Source organism: Bufo bufo, chromosome 1, assembly GCF_905171765.1.
Source record: "Bufo bufo chromosome 1, aBufBuf1.1, whole genome shotgun sequence".
Classification (NCBI taxonomy): Eukaryota; Metazoa; Chordata; class Amphibia; order Anura; family Bufonidae; genus Bufo; species Bufo bufo.
The window spans coordinates 777,266,847-777,278,941 of NC_053389.1; positions in this window are offsets into that span (position 1 = coordinate 777,266,847).

Genomic DNA, 12,095 nt, shown 5'->3' on the forward strand with positions numbered 1-12,095 from the left:
ATACTTAATGGCATGGGTAAACCCACAAAGCCTGGCACACCAATATTTGGGGGAGCTATTGTAGCTAGTGACAGACGCCGGCGCTCAGAATTTAAGTGCAGGTGCCACTCGTAGCTTCCGGACGCCGGAGAGAGAACTTCCGGCCAATGACGTTCATAGGTGAAGCACAGGCACGTGACTTCCGGTATTTGGAACACACGTGTGAAACGCATGGCTGCGATTATGCAGAAGAGAAGGCACAAAGGTCAAAAATAGAGGCCAACTAAGAATATGAACAGATTTTGAACAATAGTGAGAGGGACCTATACTATAATGAGATGTCATCAAACACTAATAAATGTATAAAGGGACCCAAATAAGAGGGATCACCATGAATAGTTTTGGTGCTTCTCGCACCAGTTTGGACCAGATAGGGACAATAACAATATTATTTGAGTCAAAGCCCATAGGGCAGGAGAGACCGTTTGAGTGAAACACGTATAGGTCAGTCTCTCATTAAGACCGTTTGGTGACTGGGATCGGAAGCGATAAATCCACTCAGTTTCCTTCTGGAGAATCTTCCGATCCCAGTTACCCCTTCTTGGAGACAGTGGGACGACCTCCAATGCTGAAAAAGTAATAGAATTCAAGTTACCCCCGTGGCATTGGTTAACGTGATTATCAATGGGGTTTTGGGCTTATGGACTTATGTTTAACAATGTCTTTAGTATGTTCGCACACTCTCCGTCTGAATTCTCTGAAGGTTTTCCCAATGTAGTCCCTGGGACAGGGGCATTGGCATATGTAAACGACTCCCTTTGTCTTTCAGTTGATAAAGTCTCTAATCGTATGAATATAATTGGTTACAGAACATGTCACGGTTTTAGATGTTCGTATAAAATTGCAAGTCTTGCACATGCCACATCTGAAGACTCCTATTGGTCTTCTATCAAGCCAGGTACCCTGATGTTTTGGGCCAGTATAATGACTGTGTACCAAACAGTCCTTAAGACTTCTTCCCTTACGATAAGTGATCTGTGGAAAGGGTACAATGGCTTTAGAGAGGTCCCTATCCATGGCCAGAATTGGCCAGTAGGTTTTTAGAATGTTAACAACTTCCTTATTGGCTACATCAAATGGGCGCAATCAAACAAATCAGATTATCATCTTTTTTTACCCTCGGTACAAGGAGATCACCCCTCCTACTTCCTTCTGCTATCTGGAAGGCCTCTTTTAGGGTAGAGTTAGGGTAGCCTCTCTGATATACTCTATTTTTATGTTTTTTTGACTCATGATAGAATTTCTCATTATTGGAGCAGTTCCTGCGTATATGCAGGTATTGACCCTTAGGAATACCTTTTTTCACTGTGGCTGGATGATGACAGCTCCAATGTAAGATGCTATTCATAGCTGTGGGTTTACGGAATACTGAAGTTGTCAGATTAATTGAGACAAGTCTTACCTCTACATCAAGAAAAGTAATGCATTCAGGTTGTATTTCATATGTGAAACTTAAGCCGAGGTCGTTATCATTAAGAGATCTTATTACTCCACCAGACATGATGGCCTGGGAAAACTTATTTGTCTTCCCACCAGCCCAGAAAGAGTTTAGCATAAGTCGGGGCACAGGGACTCCCCATAGCTGTCCCCCTGAGCTGGTGGTAAAACAATCCATTAAATAGAAAAAAAATATGAGTGTATTCTAGAAGGCGCATGAAGAATTGATTATGGTTATCACAATGAGTACCTCTGGTCATGAGATAGTGTGCTGTTGCAGCTTACCTCTATCATGGCGTATAGGTAAACTCCTTTTTCAAGACCTTCCTGAAGGATGGATTTAAGTTGCATCTGAAACACAGGGGAGGGATTACCGCGGAGGGTCCTATAGCTGTTCTTTTCTTTTAGCAAATCTAAGCACATTTTCTGATATTGTGGGTGGTCAGGTATGACCAAGTTAACACCTTTGTCAGATGGTTTTATTACGATGGTGTTGTCAATTTCAAGGCTCCTTTTGCTTTTGACTAGAGTTAAGCGAACCCGAACTGTAAAGTTCGGGTTCGTACCGAACTTTAGGGTTTTTGCCACCCGGACCCCTAACCCGAACATTTACGTAAAAGTTCGGGTTCGGTGTTGGGCGATTTTTATGGCGCTTTTTGAAAGGCTGCAAAGCAGCCAATCAACAAGCGTCATACTACTTGCCCCAAAAGGCCATCACAGCCATGCCTACTATTGGCATGGCTGTGATTGGCCAACTGCAGCATGTGACCCAGCCTCTATTTAAGCTGGAGTCACGTAGCGCCGCCCGTCACTCGGATTAGTGTAGGTAGAGGCTGCAGCGGCTGTGAGGGAGAGATCAGGGAGAAATATTATCAATAACTGGTTTATGTACTCAGTGATCTACAGAGAAAGTGTTTTGTGGGTGCACTGCACAATTTTTTTAAGCCTGCCCTCAGCCAACTACTGCTCAAAGCAAACTTTTGTTTCTTCAGTTAGTCAATATCAATACATGATCGGCAGCCATTTTATGCAATGATAGTGCACCAGCATAGGCTATCTGCAAGTCCAGAAATACAGCTTTGGCATACTGGGGTGAAAAAAACCTCTAATATACTGCACATCTGGGATTAGACAAGCATAAGTGACTGTCACATTTAGAACAGAAATACAGCTTTTTGGTTAGGGTGAAAAAAGCCTCTAATATACTGCACATCTGGGATTACACGTGCATAAGTCACTGTCACATTTAGGACAGAAATACAGCTTTTTGGTTACTGGGGTGAAAAAACCCTCTAATATACTGCACATCTGTGATTACACGTGCATAAGTCACTGTCACATTTAGAACAGAAATACAGCTTTTTGGTTAGGGTGAAAAAAACCTCTAATATACTGCACATCTGGGATTACACGTGCATAAGTCACTGTCACATTTAGGACAGAAATACTGCTTTTTGGTTAGGGTGAAAAAAACCTCTAATATACTGCACATCTGGGATTACACGTGCATAAGTCGCTGTCACATTTAGGACAGAAATACAGCTTTTTAGTTACTGGGGTGAAAAAACCCTCTAATATACTGCACATCTAGGATTACACGTGCATAAGTGACTGTCACATTTAGGCCAGAAATACGGCTTTGGCATACTGTGGTGAAAAAAACCTCTAATACAGTATATTGCACATCTGGGATTACACGTGCATAAGTGACTATCACATTTAGGCCAGAATTACGGCTTTTTGGTTACTCGGGTGAAAAAACCCTCTAATATACTGCACATCTGGGATAAGACGTGCATAAGTGAGTGTCACATTTAGGCCAGAAATATGGCTTTTTGGTTACTGAGGTGAAAAAACCCTCTAATATACTGCACATCTGGGATAAGACATGCATAAGTGACTGTCACATTTAGGCCAGAAATACATCTTTTTGCTTACTGGGGTGAAAAAACCCTCTAATATACTGCACATCTGGGATAAGACATGCATAAGTGATTGTCACATTTAGACCAGAAATACGGCTTTTTGGTTACTGGGGTAAAAAAAACCTCTGATATACTGCACATCTGGGATAAGACGTGCATAAGTGAGTATTACATTTAGACCACAAATACCGCTGTCATATAGAGTTACATTTTTTTTTTTTTTGTGCAATACCTTACATCAGGGTTTTTATTGGCGGTTAATTATTTTTAACAGACTTAACACCCTTTTTACTTTTCTTTGTAGACGCTAACTATGAGGCAAACATCTAATAAGGGACGCGGTCGTGGTGGTGGTGTTGGTGGAGCCTCTGGTGCAGGGAGAGGACGTGGCCGTTCTGCCACAGCTACACATCCTACTGAACCTACTAGCTCAGGTCCCAGTAGCTGCCAGAATCTACAGCGAAAGTTGGTCGGGCCTAATGCCGTTCTAAGGATGGTAAGGCCTGAGCAAGTACAGGCGCTAGTCAATTAGGTGGCTGACAGTGGATCCAGCACGTTCACATTAACTCCCACCCAGTCTTCTGCAGAAAGCGCACAGGTGGTGCCTGAAACCCATCTTCATCAGTCTGTCACATCACCCCCGTGCATATTGGGGAACGTGTCTGAGCCTCAAGTTATGCAGCAGTCTCTTATGCTGTTTGAAAACTCTGCTGGCAGGGTTTCCCAAGGGCATCAACCTAGCCCTTCCCCAGGGGTGGAAGACATAGAATGCACTGACGCACAACCACTTATGTTTCCTGATGAGGACATGGTAATACCACCTCAGCACGTCTCTGATGATGACGAAACACAGGTGCCAACTGCTGCGTCTTTCTGCAGTGTGCAGACCGAAAAGGAGGTCAGGGAGGAAGACTGGGTGGAAAACGATGCAGGGGACGATTAGTTCCTAGACCCCACATGGAATGAAGGTGAAGCCACTGACTTTCAGAGTTCGGAGGAAGAGGCAGTGGTGAGACCGAGCCAACAGCGTAGCAAAAGAGGGAGCAGGGTGCAAAAGCAGAGCAGCCGTCGCCAAAACAGTTCGCCTGCTACTGGCCACCGTCACCAGGGACCGAGCACACCAAAGGCAGCTTCAAGGAGTTCCCTGGCATGGCACTTCTTCACACAATGTGCTGACAACAAGACCCGAGTGGTTTGCACGCTGTTCCATCAGAGCCTGAAGCGAGGCATTAACGTTCTGAACCTTAGCACAACCTGCATGACCAGGCATCTACATGTGAGACACGGGCTGCAGTGGAGTAAGCACCTTCAAAACCAAGAAAGGGCTCGGCCTCTTCCTCCACCTCTGGAGGAACGTTTGCACCTGCTGTCCAGCAAACAGAGGATGCGCCACCAACAACACCACCTCTGTCACCAAGCATCTCCACCATGTCACACGGAAGCATTCAGCTCTCCATCTCACAAACCTTTGAGAAAAAGCGTAAATTCCCACCTAGCCACCCTCGATCACTGGCCCTGAATGCCAGCATTTCTAAACTGCTTGCCTTTGAAATTCTGTCATTCAGGCTGGTGGAGACGGACAGCTTCAAACAGCTCATGTCGCTTGCTGTCCCACAGTACGTCGTTCCCAGCCGCCACTACTTCTCCAGGAGAGCCGTGCCCTCCCTGCACAACCAAGTATCGGATAAAATCAAGTGTGCACTGCGCAACGCCATCTGTGGCAAGGTCCACCTAACCACAGATACGTGGACCAGTAAGCACTGCCAGGGACGCTATATCTCCCTAACTGCACACTGGGTAAATGTAGTGGCGGCTGGGCCCCAGGCGGAGAGCTGTTTTTCGCACGTCCTTCCGCCGCCAAGGATCGCAGGGCATCATTCTTTGCCTCCTCTTCCTACTCGGCTTCCTCCTCCTCTTCTACCACCTCCTCATCCGGTCAGCGACAGACCTTCACCACCAACTTCAGCACAGCCAGGGGTAAACGTCAGCAGGCCGTTCTGAAACGAATGTGTTTGGGGGACAGGCCCCACACCGCGCAGCAGTTGTGGCGGGGTATAGAACAACAGACCGACGAGTGGTTGCTGCCAGTGAGCCTCAAGCCCGGCGTGGTGGTGTGCGATAATAGGCGAAATTTCGTTGCAGCTCTGGGACTAGCCAGTTTGACGCACATCCCTTGCCTGGCGCATGTGCTGAATTTGGTGGTGCAGAAATTCATTCATAACTACCCCGACATGTCTGAGCTGCTGCATAAAGTGCGGGCCGTCTGTGCGCGCTTCCGGCGTTCTCATCCTGACGCCGCTCGGCTGTCTGCTCTACAGCGTAACTTCGGCCTTCCCGCTCACCGCTTCATATGCGACGTGCCCACCAGGTGGAACAGCACCACTTCACCACCATTGACTGGGCCTCCATGCGAGACCTGTGTGCCCTGTTGCGCTGTTTCGAGTACTCCACCAACATGGCCAGTTGCGATGACGCCGTTATCAGCGTTACAATACCACTTCTATGTCTCCTTGAGAAAACACTTAGGGCGATGATGGAAGAGGATCTGTCCCAGGACGAGGAGGAGGAAGAGGGGTCATCTCTAACACTTTCAGGCCAGTCTTTTAGAAGTGGCTCAGAAAGAGGATTTTTACAACAGCAGAGGCCAGGTACAAATTTGGCCAGCCAGGGCCCACTACTGGAGGACGAGGAGTAGGAGGAGGAGGAGGAGAAGGAGTATGGGGATAAAGCATGTTCACAGCGGGAAGGCATCCAACGCAGCTCGGGCCCATCACTAGTGCGTGGCTGGGGGGATACGGAGGACGCAGACGATACGCCTCCAACCGAGACGCCGGGGGACAAATGGAAGCACAAGGCGAAGGCAGGGGAGGAGGAAGAGGTCGCCAACGCAGCTGTGTCAGCGCCAGCACCTCAGAAGGCAGGGTTAGCATGGCCGACATGTGGAAAAGCTTTGTCACCTCGCCGCAACAACCGGCCCCAACTGCTGATATGGAGCGTGTTAGCAGGAGGCAGCATTTGAACAACATGGTGGAACAGTACCTGTGCACACGCCTACACATACTGACTGATGGTTCTGCCCCATTCAACTTCTGGGTCTCAAAATTGTCCACATGGCCAGAGCTTGCCCTGTATGCCTTGGAGGTGCTGGCTTGCCCTGCAGCCAGTGTACTCTCTGAAAGTGTATTTAGCACGGCAGGAGGCGTCATTACAGACAGACGCAGCCGCCTGTCCACAGCCAATGTGGACAAGCTCACGTTCATTAAAATGAACCAGGCTTGGATCCCTCAGGACTTGTCTGTACCTTGTGCAGAATATACATTTATACCACCATCAAACATGCATTCTTGTACTTAAGTCAAGTGCAATGATTCTTTGTTTTCTTTTTTTTAATTTGTCCCAATTTTTGGGGGGCTATCTACCCCAATAAAAAAAAAAAAAAAACATTGTTGGCTACCTTCTCCTCCTCTATTGCTGCCTCCACCTACAACACCACATTCACCGCCTCCTCAACCTCCGACTCCATATCCACCTCCTTCTCTTAGTTGCAGGTTAATAATTTGTAATTTTTAGTTATTTTATTTCATTTTAAGTTATTTCCCTATCCACATTTGTTTGCAGAGCAGTTGCCATGCTCTTAAGCACATTTTACTGCCTTTTACATCCCTCTAGCTCAAGGACTATTTTAGAGCCATTTTAATGCAAAAAAGTGCCAATTTTAGTGGCCTAAATTGAAAAAAATCTTATTTTCAATTGTCGGATGACATTTTACCATTTTTGGCGTATACAACCCCCTGCTGTGCCTGGGTGACAGGGACCTAAATCTCTCAAAATCCTCTGTTCTATTGCTGGGTGACATAAACCCACTTTTGCAGTGAATGAACCCCTGCTGTGCCTGGGTGACAGGGGCCTAAATCTCTCAAAATCCTCTGTTCTATTGCTGGGCGACAAGAACCCCCCTTTTTTTAATTTATTTTTTTATTATTTATATAACATAACAAGGTACATTAACATAAGTTTACATATCTTGCAAAGTGTGTATCAGGTGCATAAATATCATTACATATGGTACACATCAGATAATGCAAAAGGTAAGAGGTACAGCTTACATAAAAGTGGTATTCTCAATATGTTAGATAGTGCCAAGGACAGAAGGTCACAGTTGCAAAGGAATGGTGTTCTCATTATAGTGAGTCAAAGGTGTAGTATAGCCCTAGTGCTTAGCCACATTTGGCTTAGTACCCGAAACAGGGAGGTAAACCAACGGAGCACAATATGGTAAAGTTGGTAAAGGGGTCTAGTCTCCCTCTGAAGTATACCCCCTCCAGACAACGGCTTTTAACTCAGATGGACCTAATAGCCGAGCATTCTGTGTAGCTCGGGTGTCTGAACTTTTGCCATAGGTGCCATTGGTGTTGGAATTTTAGATGATTCCTAGCTTCCCATGAAGAAAGTTCCTCAAATCGGAAGATCTGATCAACTTTCAGTTTCCAGTGCTCTATGGAGGGAAGGATAGATGCTAACCAATGTTTTGGAACTAGTAGTCGAGCTGCCATCAACAACTGTTTGAATAAAAAGGGCATGGAATGGTCTGTCTTGTCCAGATCAAGGTTAAGTAGGGCTTTACTCGCAGACATTTGTATCTTAGTCTTGCATATTGAGTTGCTTATCTGGAATATTTCCTCCCACCATACCTTAATAAGTGGACAGTTCCACCAAATGTGGAAGAAAGTTCCCCTATCTGCATTACATCTCCAACATACGTCAGAAGCTGTTACTGAGTACATTGAGGTAATATCAGGTGTTTTGTACCATCTGGTTAGGATCTTGTATCCATTCTCTTGTATACGGACACACCTGGATGAATAATGCGGGGAAGACAATAAGTCCGGTAATATAGAATATGGTAGTTCCTGTCCCAGATCCCTTTCCCAATGGCGGACAAAAGCTGGCTTAGTGGGGGTCGATGGAATATTTATCCTTTTAAAAAGTTGTGATATTAGTTTCTTTGGTGGGGTTGGGCTAGATATTAGGACCTCAAACCATAGTAAAGGTCGATATATGTCACTTATCGTGACGTGTTGAGAGATAAATGCATGTATATAAGACGTGGATGAGATATGACGGGGATCAGCATTAAGGATCTTTTGAAGCTCCTTGAGCTTGACTAGGGAACCATTAGGATCAAAAAAAGGTGTAGTTAGAAGTGACGAGTCCCTCAAGTCTCTTGGGGTACATTCTATTACCTCGGGCAGTGCTGTTCCCAAAATATCGCTAATGGAAAGAAGAGGAGAGGGGAAGGGAATAGAACAATGAGATGATTGGAACCATTTCCACGCATTCAAAGTAGCTTGAATAATTGGATATGGTGAGGAAGGCAAGTTATATGTGCTTTTGTTACCCAATAGTAGAGATCTAAAAGGTTTATTCACTAATTCCTGTTCCATTGCAACCCAAGACTTTGTGTTACTGGGTCTGAGCCATTCTATTATTCTAGACAGCAGGACTGCCTTTCCGTATAATTCTGGGTCAGGTAGGGCAATACCCCCGAACCGTTTAGGGCGCGATAGAAGTTCATAAGACAATCTTGCCTTCCTCCCTCTCCAAATAAACTAGCGAAATAGTTTTCTTAAGGTGTTATAATAGGTTTTGGGGACTGGAATGAGAAGAACCTGTTGTAGGTAGGTAAGGCGAGGGAGTATCAAGGACATTAGAAGGTTTTTCCGGCCAAACCAAGAAATAGTTGGTATGTCTAGTTTGTCTATACTGGATGAGGTGTCGTTTAATAATGGGGTATAATTTAGTGTGAACAATTCCTTGGTGTTTGGGCTAATTTTGACCCCTAGGTATGTTAAATACGGGGAGGACCAGTTGAAGGGAGAGTTTCTTTTTAAGCAATTTTGAGTCGATTGGGAGATCCCCACACACACTACTAGTGATTTTTGCTTGTTAATTTTGAAATTGGAGAAGGAGCTATAGATATCTAGATGTTTTTGTATTATATGCAGTGCTTGAAGTGGGCCGGAACGCGGCGGTACTCAGTACCGCCACTTCCAAAAATTGCCCTGGAGAGTACCAGCACCTCTCCGTGCGCCCAGTACGTGGGTTTCCGGTACCGGAGCGCAGGGCCGGCCTTTGGGGTGTGCGGGCTGTGCGGCCGCACAGGGCGCCATAGTAACAGGGGCGCTGGGCGGCCGACAGCTCGCAATGTAATCTGCGGCAGGCGAGGCGGCACTGGTGTTCTCCCTCGGGGCGCCCCCTCCATCTAGCCCTCCCCTGTCTGACCTGATTCGTTCCTCCTCCCCTGTCTGACCTGCCTGCTGCCCCCGCCGCTGCCAATAAGAAGAGAGACGGGAGGAGGAGGGGAGGGGCTGTGGCCACTGCGCCACCAATGAAGATAACTGACCTGAATACAAAAACAGGAGGCGGGTGCTGGAATCAAATAGCCGGCACCCGACCTCTATGACAGGGAGCTGCGATCAGCTGCAGTTGAGTTAACCCTTCAGGTGCGGTACTGGAGGGGTTAATTGTAGCTGATCGCAGCTCCCTGTCACAGAGGTCGGGTGCCGGCTATTTGATTCCAGCACCCGCCTCCTGTTTTTGTATAAGAAACGTTTGTGGCACAGTGCGCCCCCCCCCCCCGAACACCCCAGTATAAGAAACGTTGGTAGGCAGTGCGCCCCCACCCCCCCCCTCAGTATAAGAAACGTTTGTGGCACAGTGCGCCCCCCCCCCCCCCCCAACACCCCAGTATAAGAAACGTTGGTGGCTCAGTGGGAAGTGCCAGTGAGGGTTAAAAAATAATAAAAAAAATTTAACTCACCTCCTCCAGATGATCGCGTAGCTGCCGTTCTCCTGTTTTCTTCAAGACCTGTGGTGACGTCACTGAGCTCATCACATGACCCATTACCATGGTGATGGATCATGTGATGCTAACAGTGATGTCACCACAGGTCCTTTGACAGGTCATGAAGAAAGAACAGAAGACGATCAATTGGAGGAGGTGAGTTAATTATTATTTTTATTTTTTAACCCTCATTGGCACTGCCCACTGCGCCACCAATGATTATTATATTGAGGGGGGGCCCACTGCGCCACCAATGATTATTATATTGAGGGGGGGCCCACTGCGCCACCAATGATTATTATATTGAGGGGGGGCGCACTGCGCCACCAATGTTTATTATATTGAGGGGGGGCCCACTGCGCCACCAATGTTTATTATATTGAGGGGGGGGCGCACTGCGCCACCAATGTTTATTATACTGGGGTGATGGGGGGGCGCACTGCGCCACCAATGTTTATTATACTGGGGTGTTGGGGGGGCGCACTGCGCCACCAATGTTTATTATACTGGGGTGTTCGGGGGGCGCACTGCGCCACCAATGTTTATTATATTGGGGGGGGCGCACTGCGCCAATGTTTATTATATTGGGGGGGGCGCACTGCGCCACCAATGTTTATTATACTGGGGTGTTGGGGGGGCGCACTGCGCCACCAATGTTTATTATACTGGAGTGTTGGGAGGGGCGCATTGCGCCACCAATGTTTATTATACTGGGGTGATGGGGGGGCGCACTGCGCCACTAATGTTTATTATACTGGGGTGTTGGGGGGGCGCACTGCGCCACCAATGTTTATTATACTGGGGTGTTCGGGGGGCGCACTGCGCCACCAATGTTTATTATATTGGGGGGGCGCACTGCGCCAATGTTTATTATATTGGGGGGGGCGCACTGCGCCACCAATGTTTATTATACTGGGGTGTTGGGGGGGCGCACTGCGCCACCAATGTTTATTATACTGGAGTGTTGGGAGGGGCGCATTGCGCCACCAATGTTTATTATATTGGGGGGGCGCACTGCGCACAATGACGGGTTAGGGAAATTTCACAGCAGAGTGCGCATGCGCTGGGAGCCTCGCCGGCGGTTAGGGTAGGGAAAAATTATGGGCCAGTGCACAGGTGCGGTGATCGGATGGATGTTCTCAGCAGGACACCGGCCGACACTGCGCATGCGCTGGGAGCCTCACCAGCGGTTAGGGTAGGGAAAAAGCACTGACCCGTACATAATTTTTCCCTTCCCTAACCGCTGGTGAGGCTCCCGGTGCATGCGCAGTGTCGGCCGGTGTCCAGCTGAGAACATCCATCCGATCACTGCGCCTGCGCACTGGCCCATAGTTTTTCCCTACCCTAACCGCCGGCGAGACTCCTGGCGCATGCGCACTCTGCTGTGAAACTTCCCTAACCTGTCATTGTGCGCCTGCGCGGCGCTGCACACCTCCTCACGTCATGTCCGGTGCGACCGGAAGTGACGAAGGTAGGGAAATCTCACGAAGTAGGGAAGTATAACATTACACTGGCCTTTGGGGTGTGCGGGCTGGTAACTACTTGGTTGGATAGTCAGCCAGCCTATGCCATGATGCCAGCAACAAGCAGTGTTTTTTTGTTTTTTTTTGGGGGGGGGGGGGGGCGCCACAAGGTTAGCTCGCACAGGGCGCCTGGACACCTAAGGCCGGCCCTGCCGGAGCGCAGCGGAGAGCTGGCAGTATCTCCTCCCTAATGTCGTTGGCTGGGCAGCTAGTGGAGGGGGGCGGGTCGTTGCAGAGTACGGCTCAGGCTGGCGCAGGCAGGGAGTTGACCTCACGTTAGGTGACGTCAACTCCTTCCCGCGCGCCTGTGACTGAGGAGCGATCAGT